The 17,095-nt window shown below is 37.0% G+C and overlaps 1 protein-coding gene across 1 annotated transcript in view; it reads right to left on the minus strand.

Annotated features, from left to right (window-relative positions):
* Nucleotides 1-8,322, minus strand: part of NKCC (sodium potassium chloride cotransporter) — a gene marked incomplete in the record, with an annotated part of 86,395 nt that extends 78,073 nt beyond the window's left edge. The window contains 1 exon segment of the mRNA XM_074103832.1: nt 7,859-8,322.
* Between the last annotated feature and the right edge of the window lie 8,773 nt (nt 8,323-17,095).

The following is a 17,095-nucleotide window of genomic DNA, read 5'->3' on the forward strand; positions in this document are numbered from 1 at the left end:
ATTAAGGTAACGGCACCTATTTCCGTGGGGCTAAGGATTTTTTTCAAAAACAGTAAAAAAAGTAAGCACTTCTGAATAAAAAAAGGATCAGGAGATATGTTTTTATTAAAAGGACATGTGAACATTGTATTTTTTACTTTTATTGTTTGTTTTCGGTGATTTAATGGTAAATAATATTTTTAAAAGCATAAACGGGAAAATTATAATTCCGTGGTATTGTACAGCCGGTGAACCTAATTCCGCGGATTTCGGCTCCTATTTCCGTGGGTAGCACTACGTATTTTAAGTGGTCCCGTATAAATATTTTTTTTAGAAATACTTTCACTTTGTGGATGTTTGTATATTTTTATGTTGCAGGCGTTTAAGCCTCAGCATAATATTGAGTCGCGGCCTTTCATTGCGAGGCACACAAATCAATATATTTTAAATTTTGTATTTTTTTTTTTGTTTATTTGTGTTGCTGTTTTGTTTTTTAAGTTTGGTTGTATTTGTGTTCTTTGTGAACGTGAATAAATGTTTTATCTATTTCTATTTCTATTTCTATTTTCTATTTATGTTATGTTAAGTTTTTGTTATTTATTTTAATGCATTTAAATATTGTGAAAATCTTTCTTGGAGATAATATAACATAAAGCAACATGGTTTAAACTCATAATTATAAATAAATAAAAATAGATAATATTTAAATGGATATTTGTACTGCAAGTTTATGGTACCCTAAACTTTAATGTTGATGACATTGTCATCAGTTTGTATGAGAACATAATTCCGAGCCATATATTTTTTCAAGGGACGGAGTTCCCATACCTATATCCTATTTCCGTTCGAGTGTTGGGTTTTTCCCACCATCGGAAATAAGCTCAATCCGACTTATCAAAAAACCTAATTCCGACGCATAAAAGACAAAGTAAACTGAGATTTCTTAACCTTAAACTGACAAAATTGAAAAAAGTTCATGATTCGATTCCTTAGCACAGGAATCTACACGAATTTTTTCTACTTCGCTACTTAAGAAAAAATTCGTGTCTAGATTCCTGTCCAGCAGTGGTGTAGGGGTTATAGCACGCAGCACGGAATGCTGAGGACCTGGGTTCGATTCCCAGTGCTGGTCTCTATTTCTGGTTTTTCTCTGCATCCATGTCTCAGTTTGTATTTTCGATATGGTTTCACGCGATACCCGTAAAAGTAACAAATTTGGAGTTGAAATAAAAAATACAAAAAGACTCCAAAAAACCAATCATACTATCTAACATTTTAAAACCGCAATATTAAAGTGACCGTCATGTTTATTACAGAAAGCACTAATTACAAGCATGGTTGTAATTATCTGAGGAGTCTACAGACGATTTTTGCGGCTACTTGCTTGATGTATGCTCACTGGTGTTGTTGATTCCGTTAGTCAAAAAACGACTATTTACTCCTATATGAGCAGATTTACTGTAAATGTCTTAGATATAGGTATCACAAAACACATAAATACCACGGAGTAGAGTAGGTTGCCGATTTTAACTACCACGGTAATAGGAGCAGTTACCTTACCTAACTTACATTTTCTTCCAAATATAAAATACTGGATATTATGGTCGAAAAAACAGAGAAAAAAATCGACTAATTAATTTAACTCAAAATGACAAAATCATCTTGATCCCGTAGGAATATCGGAATAAAAAGTAGCCAGCGAGTTACCCAGATGTCCAGCCATCCATTTACACATCAAATTTCTTTCAGACATTGTAACGTGAATGAGTAACAAAAACAACACACAACATTCACGCACGCACACACATGTTCACAATCTTTCGCGTTTATAATAGTAGGATTAGCAAGTGTACTCCTAGGTACTCGTTATTCAACGCTCACCAAGGGGTTTTCCCGGCTACAGAGCCCTACGTGTTGTTGTTTTGTGAAAGGCATTACGTAGTAAAGGCACGTAAAGGTATTCAACAGGTACATGTAGCTCCCTCGTAGCAACAGTCGACGACCACTTGTTGACCGCTGAAGGCCGCGGGCGCTGGGCGGCCGCAGCGGACTGCTACCGAACAGTACGCATACTTAATTGAAGAATTAATAAAATTTTGTTTTATGTGACAGATACTTTTGCTGTTTAATTGAACAAAATTAACACATACTCGTAAGATAATAGGAACTTACTAACTGAATGCTCCTCTCATCCACTCAAAGGTTGACTGGTAGAGATCCCTTAAAGGGATAAGTTCGCCTTTGTACATATATCTCACTCAATGTCTGTCAATTGCGTTTTTGTGTTACTTATTTTCTACAATAAAGAGTTTAAATTACAAACAGAGAATGGTGAAGCAGGGGTTTTTTTTTACTAATACTATGTCTGTCTGTCTGTTACCTCTTGATGCTTAAATCGCTAGACTGAATTGAATGAATTTTGATATAAAGATTGTTTGAGGAAACTAGTCGAAGGCGTCTTCGTCAGTTACATCGTTCAGTACGTACTTTTCATAATGTAGGAGAGCTTAAATATCACTCTCCATGTTGCGTGGTTCTATAAACAGTTTGATTTTAATGCAAACAAGAGTACCTACTTATACCTACCTCACCACACCTATTGTCTCATACTACATGGTACTACATACATTTGCAAATTCGTTTCATTAAAGCCTGCAATCTGTCTGCTGTGGGCGACCGATGGGCGCCGCCGGGGGTTGATCGGTTTCTAGTAAACAACGTTCATTTGATTCTATGAAACACGTGTTTACCGCTACGCTAGTCGCTCTTTTCCAAACCCTAAATTATGTTACCAACATGTAGTGTTCCAAAAGACTCCAGGCTTTTAGCTGTTTTATATAAGACTCACCACGATTCAGCTTAATCGCAGTAGTCCCTTTGGCAGTACGAAAAAGTAGAATTAAGTAATTAATTAGTTAATAAATAATTGTACCTGTGTATGAAAGTCCATTTACATGTCATTGTGATGTCTATTATACAGCTATATAATTGTAGGGAAAAACTACATTTTACGGTGATTGCTTACATTAGGTGACCCGTTTCTATTGCGATGAATTTTGTCGCAACCTAATGCGATGGGATAAAGTAAACAATGAAGCCGAAACTTCGCTTCATCTATATAAAAATATAGGAACAGTATGACTATTGCATAGTTTTATTAATTTAGTAATAAAGAATACAGAATAAATCATCATCATCATCATCATACCAGCCGCGGGACGTCCACTGTTGGACTTAGACCTCACCCATAAATAACACAACAAAATTAAATATAATTAAGTTAAATAAATAAGTTTGAGGCTGTTACCGCCTGGCTGCCTTCGTCTTAGAAAAAGATTTTACTTTATGCACTAGAGCATAAAAAAACATTTTATGCATTCTACGTGCTGTCTACATCGAGCATAGATACGGAGGAGTTTACGAGCAAATGAGAAGTGAAAAGACCTTTTTAATACGTAATGCAGGGAAGGGTCGAGTAGCTAGGCTACTTAGTTGTTGGGCCATAATTCATTACAAGTCCAGCCGAAGCGAGCCGAGGTGTGGCCGGCGCGCACTTTAATAAAGTAATAGAAGCCTTAATGAACTTCTAGCATCTGTATATTGAGTTCAAGTTTATATCAAAACACAGAATTACAAGTACTTATAATTATATCATGGTGTTTGGTTACTTATCGTATGATTGCCTTTACCCGCTTGTTCGCTCGCGGAAACCTTAGGAGCAGCAGTCGAATTGCGGGATTTTCCAAATAGTCACTTGGGAGTCGTGTAAAATTTAATGTCTAAAGAGTTAGCGGTTAAGATGTTGGAGTTATACATAAATCCTGTGGGAATATCTAAAAAAAAGTAGTTTATGTGTTCTTCCAGACGTCCAGCTGTAGGTATAGCCGGGTCTACACTGAGCGAGCCGCCGCGCGAGGCTGCGCATGAGGCATGATTTTGTTCGATGACCCTCCCCCCCCCCTCCAAAATCGTACAAACAAGTCAAATTGAAAAATCTTCTAAATAATTACAAAAAAAAGCATTTGCCCCTAGCCGCGATGTATTATTATTAGTAGCCTCGCCCTCCAAAATTTCATGCTTTAAATACCATGTCATACGGATACGGAACATCGTTCGGGGCAGAACATTACGTAAATCATACCGTCAGCGTCACCTTGATAAACTCCATTGACTAATTACCAATTTGACGCTTAATTTAATGGACGTAAATGTTCGGATTGTTATCACAACAAGGTAATCCATTAAAAGTCTATTAAATTTTATAATTTAAATAATATTCTGTGACACATGTAATCGGAATGCGCTGTAAACATTGAAGCAAAATCAGACTCACTCAGGTTATTTTTTTAACGGATTATGAAGATTAGCGGATACTTTCCTATTAGTGCTTTTGCTGTGCAGTGTATCTAAACCGGGCTTCATGAGCTTTTTTATTCCCATACATATAAATGTATGTGCCTTCAAGTCATACTAGACGAAGACGTTAGTCAAAAGATGTTTTTATTGTTGTTTACAGGCTGTACCTATTCTAGCTCCTGAATATAACACGCAGTGGGTACTGTGGGGACTGTAGCTAAGCTAAAAAAACTTAAATTCCATCGAATTAATTAATGAGCTCGGTTCTTGAAATTGTTGACGCATATACATGTATGTATACCTAGGACAAACCGGATGGGTATGGGTAGCGTTTGGGAAAATACGCAATGTCTTTAAGTATGTGGTGTGGTGCTTCACTATAGGTAGGCCTTATATATAGGCTTAGAGGTGCGCGACAACCTACAGAGAGAGGTATGCTCGGGGTTACTCTACGGAATCGAATCAGAAGTGAGGAGACACGTAGAAGAAGAACGAGTGTCATTGACATAGAAAAGCAAATTTTTTAGCTCGTTGTAGAAGCAAGGGCAGGCCATAAAGCACGAAGAACAGATGGCCGTTGGGGCTGAAAAGTTCTCGAATGGAGACCGCGGATCATTCGAGATGGATGGATGACATAACTAAAGCTGCGCCGCGGGTTCATGGTGGATGCAGACCGCTTCCGACCGAAGCAACTGGAGGAGGTTGGGAAGGCCTACGTCCAACAGTGGACGTCCTACGTCTGATATGATAAATATGATGATGAATTAATGAGCCAAGTATGTGGGTTTTTAATCATGTTCTTGAGCAAAGATTGCGTTGATATCAATTATATGTAAACGAAAAAATAATCTGGCAGTAACTACGTAAACTCATTGCGTGGGTTTACAGTAAAATGGTTTACAGTAGATACAATCTAACCTCTTTAAAATTGTTAATGATTTATTAAATCAACATCGCATTTTTTAGTCATTAAATTCAACATACGTACGTACCTACCATCTTACGTACGTAAGTCCCTAACGAACGTTAGTTGGATTTAAAAGAAATAAAAGAAAATGAATGCCATATCCTTCCCCCCTCCGTACAGTTTTAAAGTAATATATAACAATGTACCTACTTGTCTAGTGCCTCTACGCTTCTGTAGCCCTGCTACGGCATATGACTAATGCGAAACTGCTACGAATATTTTGCTTTTCAATTTCTAAGAGGTAACTATACCTTGGTAACTTTCTACCTATTCTGGTAAAATAAAGATATTTATTTTTTCTAGCATTCCTTTTAAGTATAAAATAGGGTTTTATTAATACAGTATACCAGAGTATACCCAATTAAAATACTTTTTGTACTAAACGTACCTATTCCGAATAAAAAAGAGCATTATATTTTTATTTTTATTTAACAATGAAATTATGTGACCCTTGTGGCACTTCAAAAAAAAACCGGCCAAAAGCGTGTCGGACAAGCCAAAATAGGGTTCCGTAGCCATTACGAAAAAATTAAGTAATATTTTTCTAAGGATTTCGTATTTTATACGGAATCTTCCAAGTTTAGGTATATTTTATACCTTAGGCTGCTATTTACTCATAAACTACTAATAATTCTCAAGCAAACTCAGCCGTTATAGTTTTCCTTGAAAGTTTGATATACTTACTACCATCCTGAATTTTTTCAAATTTTTCCACCCACCGGTTTAGATTTTAGAGGGGGGGACGCTCGATTTTAATGAAAATTTGCACTTTGAAGTTGAATATTTCGCAAATAAATCACTGCATCGAAAAATCGTCTTAGCAAACCCCTTAATGGTTTTAAAATACCTATCCAACGATACGCCACAATGAATGAGAAAAAAAATCACCCCCACTGTACGTCTATGGGAGGTACACTAAAAATTTTTTTTAAAATAGGCATAGTTTACATATATATCCGTGCAAAATTACAGCTTTCTAGCATGATAGTCCCTGAGCAAAGCCGCGGACGGACGGACAGACAGACAGACAGACATGGCGAAACTATAAGGGTTCCGTTTTTGCCATTTTGGCTCCGGAACCCTAAAAAGGAGGAGGTTCTCACTCGGCTGTATTTTATTTTGGTTTTATTTAATGTAGTACTCTGTAAAAATAGGAACTTATCCACTCCTTCAAAAATAAGTAACACACGTAACACATCTACTAACACTGTACTCCGAAAATAAAGGCAGTGGTAACATCAGTTTTGAGTGTTTTGAAATAATACATATTTTTGCACTTGACTGTATAATGTAACTTATTTATTTATAGTTATTTTATTTTGTCAAAAATACTTTTAGGAGATGAAGTCAAAAACGTTACCTATTCTTTTCTAGGTATAAAGATCCTAGTATCTATGTATATGAACACCGTGAACAATTGCATGCCAACAGGCGCCAACAGCGTCATCGAACACCTTGTCGCTACATCATTGACAATAGATTAAGTAAGTATATACTTAGTGTCGAGTTATTTTCACAAATATTATCAATGCAGGTAACTGATAAGAACTAAAGATGTGAAGATTCCTTCTTGGATAAATAGCGTCTACTTTCGCAAAATAAACATGAGTGTGTTCTGTGAAATTAAATTGTGTGAAAATCCTGTGACATCGCATCGCATTGCCCGACAAGGAAAATTAATTAAGTACCTATGTACCATCAGCCAAATAAATGAATATGTCGCTAAAGTCGAACTTTCAAGTTGACAGACACGTCTAATTGGCATTATTGTTTTATGACATGCAAACGATTATCAACGTTAGGGTGGTAGACCACATATTTGGCTGATGGTACTTACTGTGAGACCGAACCGTCAGGCATAGGTATAATGATTCGATACACTACCATGTGTAGAATGTAGATGCTACTTTGGTTTCAAATATTTTGCAAAAAAGATACTGATTAATTCCTTATCTATTATCAAGATTCTTACATTTTTCTGGACCATGAACCTTTTTATTACTTTTAACTTGATAACTGAGAAAATAGTGATCACAACTGGCGCATGCACGCACAGATAGGCGACGCACTGAATTATCCTCTAAGGGTCTAGTATTTCCTTCTAGGGTCCCTTAAAAACACCAACAATGCGAGCCCTTCTCTAGTCGGCACGTGGTCGTGGGGTGGGATGACACTTATTGGTACAGAAAATCAACAATAGAAACTACCTGCTTCGAGAAATACTATAACGTTCCAGTCGACGCACTCAATTATTTTAGACTCCTTTTATTTTCTAAGTTAATGAACTAAATAAAAAAACATGAATGATACTCGTAGTTATTATTTTGTTATAGAGGAATGCCAAGATTATCGTGTCCAAGGTAAGTACTTATTTTATTTGTTTTTTAACCATTTTATTCAACCTTTTAGAGCAGCTTCACTTTTTATTTTTCCGCTGTATCACTTTTTATGTTTGATGTTTGTGTTTTATATCTCATCTAACTTCACTTTTTTTAACAATCAGGAAGCCGTCAGTAAACAAAGACAGCGAGATAATAAAAATCAAACAAAACTCACCGTAAAATGTTTCTTTGGTTCGCGGCAAACAATTAGGTAGCCTTCCGCATATATTAAAACACTATTTCACTTAATACACAGTCAAGCCAACTCTCACTTATTGCACCGTTTGTTAATAAAATAGTGTCAGTAAAATTAAAAATTAGTTTTAGTGTTTGTTTTTATTTTTATGGATGCTGCTGGCGGGAGGATAGGTCGAGCGAAGAGTGGCGGCAGCGGCGGCGGCGGCGGCAAGCAAGCGTCCGGCCGAGCGCTAAGCGACGCAGGCACAGCCGCGCAGGCTTCGCAACGTCCCTATTTGAGCGCGCGACCACGCGCCCTTACGCCTAACGCCAAACAACTTTTAATCATCAACTGCGTTCACTAGTTATGACGAGATTTCTTCCAGTTGAAACTGCGATACTTACTTTGTTTCATGATCATGTTTATTTTTAGTCGATCCCTCATATTTACATTGGAGCAAACCGAAGTGAATCAGCCATAAAGCAAACTGTATGACGGCTTTGATATTAAAGTTCCCGGCTTTTCAGGAAATAATCGTAAACTTTATTTCCCGCCATCTGTTTCCACTTGAACTTCCCATTAGTCCATAGTTTTTATATGCTGTTTCACAAAACGAATTCATTTTGAAGCTGTTTAGACAAATTGTGTAGGGACCATACCTACACATTATGTGTATTTTGAGACTATATCCACAGAACACAATTCCGAACTAGATAAGTATATATGTTTAATTGATCAACATAGTAGAAAAATGGTCTAACTTAACTTTTTACTTAACGATCAATTAAAAGAACGCTACGTAACAACACAAAACATTAGAAAACAATCAAAAACAGAGAAATAAATACTCTTATGCACCATCAAGCGCAATTTATCACAAAACAATGAAGCAATTAAACTAAAAATGTGTGTAGGTAGGAGGCAAACAATTACTATTTAATGCAACTCGTGCCTGGATCACAAATATATTTTACTTGAATACCTACCTAACTCATTACGAGATCTAAAATTATATTTTTTTTATTCTGAATGTCAATGTTACTTAGGTATGTTTTGTTTAACCCTCAACTTTTTTTTAGAAATGTGCAGTTCAATCAATCAATCTTCTCTGTCTTCATAGAGTACTCATTGAAAGAAAGAAAGAAAATACATTTATTTAACGTCATAAAACAAACAAAAAATAAAGACATACATAACGCTACATAGGTCCCCACTCAGCATAATGCCACGGCATTGGTCAACTGACTGGGGGAAATGCAGCTTCGGGGCCTGGGTTTCGGCCGCAATATGGGATTTTACTCGCTACGCACGCTCCTTACAAATACGTAAGAAATTTGCTGGTCTGAATCGGTGTGTGAAACGTGCGTTAGTTGGAAACCAGAATGAAGTAAAGCTTCTAAAATCGAGCGAAATCACAACGAGTATGCATGTAGAATTATATACAATAACATACATGGAATACGTAACTCAGCAACCAAAAAACCACGGTAACCGTTTGACCTATACCGCCTAAGAGGATCATGCCTGCGTTCAAACCCGGGCCCACATCTTTGACTTTTCGGAATTCATGTGCGAAATCACAAGAACTAATAATAAGAATAATTATATGACTCGTATTCTTATATTCCCTAAGTACCTTAGCAATATTAGGGAGCAATTCTTGCGGTTACCGGGAAGGAAGATAATTTGTTTGATAACCATAACCAATCGTTTACGCACTTTACCTCAATTAAGGGAGTCTGTAGGTACAGATACAGTTGCCTCGATTGTCGCTCAATACGTCCTTTACTGACTCACTCAGTAGAAAAGGAACAGAAGTACTTCTTTAGAGTGACTACCAAGCAAACGGCGCGATTGCTTAACAATCTTAGTCTGGTATGGCCAATCATCTAACCTAACAAAAGCAATCCCCGAATCTCACGTCTTTAGATTCCCGGCCGGGGCAGATATTTGTATGAATAATACGAATGTTTGTTCTCGGCTCTTGGATGTTTAATATGTATTTAAGTATGTGTTTATCTTTTAATGTTGTTTATCCGTTGCCTAGTATCCATAGTGTCTGTGTCAGTGTCATGAGGATCTGATGATTGGATCTTAAGGAAATCGAGGGAATTCTTCAAATGTTGTATACACCACTCGTAATGCATATTATGGTAAAACGGGGTGAAGCACCAGGACTCCTCAATAATGAGTCTCTGCATCGGAAAAAGTAATATTTCGTAAAAGGTGACGAGCAATTGATATTAATCTATTGTATCTTAGATTATTTACACTAAAAAGCGTGAAAAAAAAATTATAACAAAATTTAACCGACTACAAAAAACCATGAAAATAATTTTCTACCAGTCTGAAGTCGGTCGGTGCCTCAGCACGAGCCAGCAGGAATGATTAAACCCCAATATAAAGTGCGTATGTGAGGTAGATGAGATGACTATAGGTCCACTCCTGCTGGCACGTGCTGAGGCACCGACCGACTTCAGACTGGTAAAAAACTATTTTCATGGTTTTTTGTAGTCGGTTAAATTTTTCGTCATAATTTTTTTCGATATAAATATTGTTCATTTTTGATCTCATATTATTAACAGTTATAACGGCTGGGCACTGGGTACATCGAGGCTGTTTATTAGATTTAAGAGGCTGTTCGCTGGGGAAAAGTACCTTTTTTTTGTTTAAACATGAATATATATTTTATTAAAATAATGATTGCTTTTGACATATATTATTCAAAAACTATAATAAACAATTAACATAATTGTGCTGTAGATACGTTTCATATTCCGACGAATGATGTATAAATAACAGCTGTTCAAACTTCAAAAGGTCGTTATGAGGCCTACTGGGCTACTACGAATTATGAAACTCGAAAATTGAAGTTCGTATCGTACCGTCCCGCTGACGCTTATATTATTTAATACGACAGTGAGAGGGATGGTACGATACGAACTTCGATTTTCGAGTTTCGTAGTAGCCCTGCTGACCACTGGAGCCTTTAGGTACCCTAAATAAGATACAGCTTTTACTTAGTCCATCTTGTTCAGAATGTATCTTAAGCTACTAGATAGTATAAATAACTCAAGAAGGTTTTTTTTGACATATCGCCTAGTCTTTAGAGGACAGCATAGTACCTAGTACATACATAGTTATATGATCTCATTGCTAACCCGACACCGAACCATGCAACTGGAGACTGAGATTTGACATCAATATCAGCATCAATCATTGGGGCAACTCGTGCTATGATCGTTATAATGGCTATAGGACTATTGGCAATTTGCCTCTTATATGTAAGTACATGTACGTACACCCCTTTAACTGCCGTGGTGGCCTAGTAGTTTGACCTAGTGGTTTATGGACTCGTGCGTTCAGACGGGCTCGCACGTCTGAGTTTTTTAAAATTCATGGAGCTTCAAGGTGAAGCACAACGTCGTTAGAAAACCTGCACAAACCAACGAAGCAAGTCAACGGGTGTGTGTAGTTTTCAATCCCACAGGGCCCAAGCCCTCTCATTATGAGAGGAGGCCTGTGCCCAGCACTGAGACGCATATAGGCCGGGAAGATGATTACCCCTTACACAACAGCGACGTGATTCCGTATCAATCAACTCTCTGTATTGCATTGTTAACTCTTTATTATAGCTAGGTACATAAAACACGTCAAAATAATAGTTAACAAGGGAAAGAGATATACAACGGCGAACTTATACCTTAAAGATATCTCTTCCAGTTAACCTTTGAACGATTGAAAGGGAAACAAGACTAGACACTACAATGGAATAAAATGACCGAAACTGTTGTACGCGACGTCAGTAATGACACGTGTGGTTAATTAATCTTGTGTGTATGTACGTACCATCATAATCATCATCATCATTAAACAAGGGTCAATGATTTTCTAATTGACGTCACGAAACGTTTCCCTTGGGTGCCTTGTGGACTATACTATGGGTATAGCCTATAGTGTTTGTAAACAGGATCATCCTGGTTCAGGCCGTCTCGTCTGGTGTCGATCAATGACTTGTTTGTACAACAGTTATTAAACGGGTCCAGCCTCTCGTTAGTTCCCAGACGGTTCTCATCATCAATGGCGTATTTTTTTAATTAATGTTGCCCGCGTCCTCGCGGTTGCGAAGATTTCTCATCGTTATGATAGATAAGTATTTAGAGCAAGAAAAATTTGGGTGAATTTGTGAGTCCCCATTCACAAACTGCAATATATGATCTCCCTGATTTGATTATTATTTTCGGTGTCTGCTACCTAAAATTGTAACTGCCATTTTGTGGAAGGCCGCAATCAACTCGTGTTGGTAATTATGTTACTATGGTATTTTCGTATTTTCATGTGGTAATTGAATCTTGCGTTGAAATTGCTTCTATAGGTATACATTCCTTATACCACGCGCCATATAAATCTGCCTTAAAGTTCATTACTTAATAATCAGTTTTGACGCATTTTTGAGACACATTTTTTATACGACGTCTTTACGTTACTCCCGGATTGTGTTCGAATCGCTTAACGGTATATAGCCTATTCAATTATTGGAATTATACCTTTATAGTTTTTGTGGTACTAGTCGTAGCAATGAACTTTTAGGCAAAGTTAGACGGCGGAAGGTATATAAGTAAATTATCTGCGGTTAATTTAGATGATGAAAAGAATGAAACTTTTGTGAAGCAGTTTTCAATCTGAATCTATATCAGGACAAGACCTGTCGTACGGTACGAGTTCATTGTCCATGGCTTAAGCTTTAGCCACTATCAGTATTTAGTCACTATATGTATGTGGGAATGAGGGTGGATTTGAGGACGAATGATTTGATTTGATGGAAAGAGCGGACGGAATGACCGATGATTTCTGCGGAGTGAATGAGACGAGCGAGTGAGTGAAATAGATTTGAGTTGAATTACGATCGGGAAAGCCTATGCACTAGTTGTCTTTTCTGTTTTCATTTGCCTTTTATACGTGTTCACTAGTTTTAATTTTTAATAAACTTCTTTTAATTTTAATTGGAAGTAATTAAGTTTGTTTTTTCCTTCACACGATCCTACATTTTTAAGTCACACCGAAGAAGTATGGCATTACGCTACCATCTACTTCTTTTTTATCGACTATCGGAAAATACAATCATTTTTGGGGAACAAATAGTTCGACACTCGTTGTTTATCCGACACGTTCGAGCGCCTTGTCGAATCTTTTGTATGAAATGTGTGCTTCAGGAATATCGAATCTGAAATCCTGATCAGGAAACCTAACTAGGAAAACGAGTGATTCGGCCTTTGGCCATGACGTCTAGAAAAACAATACTGTAATCAAAAACAGTTAATTAATACACTAAGTTAAGTACCTCTTCAATTGTAACGAAGGCGAGACATAAATTCCTATTGTTCAACTGCTTACGACTGGCATAATATTAATTATGAAATATGACATTCAAATTAGTAAGAAATTAGAGCACATGACTTGCTCAGTAGTACTTAGACGCTAAACAAGTGCCCGACGGAACTGCTACTTACTAGAATTTAATAACATACTAAATTCTTAACGGTTGTGTGATTAAATTTGTAACAGAAGTTTTGAGTAGTCTGAGCCGTGTCGCGGTTGTTAATTAGCGTCGCAGTGCAATGAGTACGTCCTCTAGATCGTATCTATGACATAAGATTATGTATCAACGAGTGAAGTGCATGCATTGTTATTTCCTAGTTCCGTAAAATATACCTACAGAGTGATTCGGTAGACGCGCTCAGAACCACTACACCCTCAGTATTTGATAATGGATCCTTACAACTTATTTAAGTAAAACTCCCACACTTTTAATTGCATATGGGTGACAATGCACTTTGTAGGTTAATTAAACATTAATACCCTCTTAAAAACCGGCCAAGAGCGTGTCGGACACGCCTAGGATAGGGATCCGTTGCCATTACGAAAAAATCAAATACTTAATATTTTTCTAAGGATTTCGTATTGTGTACCTACGGAATCTTCCAAGTTTAGGTATATTTTATTATATGTTTTATTATATGTATATTCATGCCAAATTACAGCTTTCTAGTACTAACGGTCTCTGAGCTTAGCCGCTACCACAGACAGACAGACAGACATAGCGAAACTATAAGGGTTCCTAGTTGACTACGGAACCCTAAAAAGTTCATCTTAATACACGTGTACGACATAGCTTAAATGAATTCGTTAGGTAGGGTAAGTCCCACGTCTCCCTTATGTTCAAACACTAAATGTTTCAGACTGATTTGAAGTAAATGAGTAAATGAAGCAGCTAGATCTCTTAAGGTATAGTTTACTTAGTTGTTTTAAGTACTTAAATTTAACCTTTACCATACCCTGAACTAAACAAACTGTGCCATAAAAATAACGTTGACAAGTAACTCTTTTAGCTCATACGCCGCTTCCAGCTATCGTCATTTCGGTGTTAACTCATCCTAAAGCGTTGGGAAATGTTCGTATAAGTAATTTGTAAGTCCTTTTGGGGTAAAGACTTAAAAGGGTCTAGACAGTTGAAGATCGTTGCGTGGCGACTGGGCCGCGGCGGCGCGCGGCGGCTCGCGCCGGTTGCGGCCGGCGCTCGCGCAGCGTCCGAACACTAATAAGTAATAACCCCCTCGTGACGACTAATTACGCTAGCGATCGCACTGACGAACTGTCTAATTGATATTTAATTAAGGTCAATGAATCCTCGTAGAGGAACGAAAGTTACGGACAGCTCAGAAGATGGCCGGTGCGTAAAGTAAGTTCGGGTAAAACTTTACTTAGGTATTTTTATGTCAAGACAAAAAACTGTAAGTGCCTCTATTGGTCGCGGATCTCCGGCTCTTTCGATATTTTAGAAAATGTTGCGGCTCTCAAGCTCCATAAGTAAAATAATACATTATTTAAAAAGAATCCTTAAAAATAGTGCAATCATTCAGGATCAGGAGTGAGCGCTACATGTACCTAAGTATCTTCTTTAAACTAACTTTTACCCGCAACTCTGGCACGTAAAATTACCTTACCTATAGTATTTATTAATGAGTGGTGAACAGGCCGTAAACCTAAGTTTAAAACACTTATAAACGTTAACTTGAAATAAAAGTTTTTTCATTTCTCATGCTCTTAAAATGTTACTTTAGTCTCTGCAAATCGGGACTAAAGCTCCTATTTATTCTCTAGGGATTAAAGTTTTTTTTTTATGGAAGATTTTTAGTCGTGGAAATAACCTCAAAATGACAACTGCAAAAATATTGAAAAAACACGATTTTTTTTCGTGAAAAACAATTACTGTACTGATTACGAATATGAACCTATTCATTTTATTATGCATAGTTTTAAAATAGTTTTCAATTTTAAAACTGTTGGCTAAATATGAAAGCTTTAAAGCGTCACTTCATAAACAACAAAATAAAAGAAAAAAGTAGTCCAAAAGTTACAATTTAGAAAATTACCCAGCTTATACTGTCAATAAAAAAAACAATATCATACGTAGTATTTTTTATCCTTGTACTTACTTCTTTAATAACTAATCCATACTAATATTATGAATGTGAAAGAGTGTGTTTGTATGTTTGTCCTTCTTTCACGCCGCAACGGAGCGACGGATTGACGTGATTTTTGGCATAGAGATAGTTTATAGGCCGCAGAGTGGCATAGGCTATTTTTTATCCCGGAAAATGCACAGTTCCCTAGGGAACAGCGCGCGATAACCGAATTCCACGCGGGCGAAGCCGCGGGCAAGAGATATATATTATAAATGCGATAGAAACTATCTGTCTTCACGCTGAAACGGTTTAGATGAAATTAGGTGAATCTTGGTAAATAGGGATAAAGTTTAACACCCTGGGAATGCCATCGGAAAATTCTATTGTTTCATTGCAGTGGAAAATTTACGTATTATACTTCCGTGGGATAGCGGTAAACGGATTTTTCGCTGACAGGGTCGGCCTAGCAGCAACACAACAGCGGATATATTCCGGCTGATGATGATGATGATGATGATGAAAGACACTTCATTTGACAATGATTCTCAGATAACAATTATTATTATCAAAGCATTTATTTTCATATCTGTTGAAGTGAGAATACTTGGGTAGGTATAAACCGGAAAGCCGTTTCAAAAGTACCTAAGTACTGGCTAAGTGTTTAGACATGAGTTGAACAAGTAGGTATGTAATAATTGAATCCTCACTGAACTATAATAGTAGACACTTTCCTTTATTGGGTTCCGTAGCCAAAATGACAAAAACGGAACCCTTATAGTTTCGCCATGTCTGGCTGTCTGTCCGTCCGCGGCTTTGCTCAGGGACCATAAATGCTAGAAAGCTGTAATTTTGCACAAATATATATTTAAACTATGCCGACATAATGGTACAATGAAAAATTCAAAAACCATTTTTTTTTAGTAAGTACTCTAATCCCATAGACGTAAAGTGGGGGTGTTTTTTTTTTTGTCATCCAACTTTGATGTTTGAGTTATCGTTGGATAGGTCTTTTAAAACCATTAAAGGGTTGCTATAACGATTTTTCGATTCAATGATTTGTTTGCAAAATATTCAACTTATTTATTATTTTATTAAAATATACCTAAACTTGGCATATTCCCCGTACAAATTACGAAATCCTTAGAAAAATATTACTTACTTCATTTTTTCGTAATGGCCACGGAACCCTATTTCGGGCGTGTCCGGCACGCTCTTGGCCGTTTTTAACATATCATGTTCCCATGTGCGCACATTTCATGTTACGCGAATATTGTAATTTCTATAGGAAGACATAACTAATATCTTGACAGGGTCACATGGTGCTGTGTAGGGCAAAGCCCCGTACCCTCCCTTACGCTAACTTGAAGGCCCGCCCAGTCGGCTGTCAATGAGGGCTATCGTTTTTTGTCTCACTAGATGGCGCACTGTTGCGTGAGGTTTATAAAAGTATGGCTTTCAAAGTCTATTATTACGAGCGTGAAAACAATGTTTAGATTAAAATCATATTTAATACACCTTAAAACCGTACCATAAAAATATCGAGCATGCCACAGTGTTGCATAGTTCCCGTTTTGTTCGGAAAAAAGGGAGGACAAAGGTTTCTGAAAGACACAACTGTCTTAAAACACAGACATTCATTGCCCCGGAACGCATATTTGCCATAATTAATTTCAGATATTGCAAAATATTCACAAAACTATTCTAATTATAAATAAACCCGCGTAGCTCACTCAAAAACTATGAGATTTGACATTTCGGAGACCTCACG

The sequence above is a fragment of the Choristoneura fumiferana genome, chromosome 21 (genome assembly GCF_025370935.1).
Source record: "Choristoneura fumiferana chromosome 21, NRCan_CFum_1, whole genome shotgun sequence".
NCBI lineage: Eukaryota > Metazoa > Arthropoda > Insecta > Lepidoptera > Tortricidae > Choristoneura > Choristoneura fumiferana.